Source organism: Apis dorsata, unplaced genomic scaffold (genome assembly GCF_000469605.1).
Source record: "Apis dorsata unplaced genomic scaffold, Apis dorsata 1.3 scaffold_381, whole genome shotgun sequence".
In the NCBI taxonomy this organism is placed as follows: Eukaryota; Metazoa; Arthropoda; class Insecta; order Hymenoptera; family Apidae; genus Apis; species Apis dorsata.
The window spans coordinates 5,234-7,959 of NW_006263643.1; positions in this window are offsets into that span (position 1 = coordinate 5,234).

A 2,726-nucleotide genomic window follows, 5' to 3' on the forward strand; every position below is an offset into this window, starting at 1 on the left:
TATTGAACACCAATAATACCAAAATTTTTGGATCTGGACAAGTTTTGGACAAATTTAAGTTTTCAAATAAGTTTTTGTCATTGAACTTTTATAAATTGTCAAAATTTGTATTGAAATGAAACAATAAAATGGAAATATAATAATAAAATGGAATCATAATGCTACGTTACTGAACGTATGTATAACTAATATAATCCAAGTGCACATATCGCGCAGACGCGCGATGTCGCTTACTGAAATAATATATATCTTTCATCATTTGCTATGAATAAATTATATGTATTTAATAAAAAAAGTTAGATAATTATTCATGATTATTATATATTGATGAATATTATACACTATATAACAATCAGAATGAATATATTGAAAATATATTAAAAATATTTTATAATATATTTTATAGAAAAGAATTCGAATAAAAATAATTTAATTAAGTTAGAAAAATATTAATTAAAATATATCTTTAAATAAAAGGAATGAAAAAGAATAAATTTTACATTTATATTACATAATAGTCAACTTTTTTTTAAATTAATCTTAAAATGAAACGATTCATTGCTCTGTATTTTATAAAATATATTTTTATATTTTTTTATAATAAATTAATTTTAAATATATTATTATATTTTTTCATATTAACAGAAATTTCAAAAAATCTCAAAAAAGAAAATTATAAAACATCACAATTTTTGTATAAATACTTTTTTTTAATTTCTATATAATTCTTATATATTATTTTATATTATATAATACAAAATTCTAGAATCAAACAGAAAATAATGAATTTATTTTATAAATTAATTTCATAAATATTAAATATATATTATATAATTATATATATAATTTATAATTCATAATATTAAATATTAAATATATTAATATAAAATGATATAACCAATATAATATAATCAATACACAAATCAAAGAAAAAATGTTACATATCATTTAAAGTTAAGTTAAAGCACACTCACTTTTTCTTCAATATTTTTCTATATAGATATTTAATGTATCTCTTATATTTAGAATATATATTTATAGCAAGTATCTTTACAATATCAACATTAATAATAACCATAAATAATTGTTTTAAATTATAAAATTTTATAATTTTTCTACTATCTGGAAATTTGAAAATTAAAAATTTTTTGTTTTACCTGTCATTCAACTGATTATGTTTGGCATCAAGGTCTCCAATAGCATAACGTAAATGACTCGATTGATGGAAAAAATTAGTAAAGTGACAATCTAATCGTTTCAACAAATGTTTTGAAGACATACTCGCTATTTTCATATAAATTACCTCTTATTTGATCGAACATCTCTCGATAAACTGTTGTATTTGTTACTAAAAGAATGAGGTTAAACCACGCGATTACTCATACGACCACCGCGTCATGCTGATAAATTAGTTCGTATACTATATCACGTGATCGACAAACTTGCATTAAAAATTTGGAATTTATATTTATGTGAATATTTAAAAATCTTAAAAAATTATTATTTATTTAAATCTATATTTTAATTAACAATAATTATAAATAAATAATTAACAAAATATCAATGATATGATTATTTAATATCTTAAATAAAATAAGTTATATTTAAAATTTTACATTTTTTTTATATCGCAGTAATTGATTAAATATAAACTAAAAATTTTTTTTATATATTATATGATGATATAGATCAGTAATCTATTATCGTATAATATGGTACTAAAATATATATTGGAAAGTTTTGTATTATACATGGAAAAATAAAACTATTATAAATATTGCATATATAAAGTATAATATAATAATGTATATACAATTATAATATAAAATATAAATATAAAATAATATTTGATATAATAATGTTTGTCATCTTAATATTTTATTAATTATAATTATAAAACTTATAATATAATTAATAAGTATAAATATAATAAAAATATAATAAAAAATATAAATATAATAAAATTTTTATATAATTTACATATAATATAAAACTCATTATCATATAATTATAATTTATAAATATGAAAATATTTTATGAATTTAAATAAAATGAATTTAAATTTTATATTATTACATTATATATTATATATGTTTTATATTATTACATTATTACATTATTAAAATATCACGTTTTTAAAAAAAGAAATTAAATATATACAGATAAATATATATTATTTATTAGGATAAGATTTTTTTTTAATTTTTTATTTTCTTTAACGACTAACGTAATTGCTCGGGTATTCTGATAAGACAAAATTAGTAAAATCGCGTGATAAAAGAAAGATGCATAAATCTCAATAAAATTAAAATTGATCAACATACGATTATATAAAGTTAAAATTACGCAGCAAATTATAAAATAATAATACAATTCGGAATAAAATGATTTGACATCTCATAATTTTCAATATTTCTCGAAAATATATCTAATATAATATATCTAATTTTACATATTCAGATAAAATATTTATAAAATATTTTTTATATTTAATTTTATATATATAGTTAATTATATATATAATTAACTATTAACATTTTTTTCTACAAATTTGAAGCATTTTTATGGAAAATGGATAAAAAAGGATACCTACAAAAAAAATAGATGAACAGACCAGATTCAGATTCAAAACAACATACATCAAGAATTTTTTTATTTTCAAACAAAAAAAAATTGTTTTTTTTTATTTTTTCATAGATGTTCTATCATTGTCTTATTCATTTTTC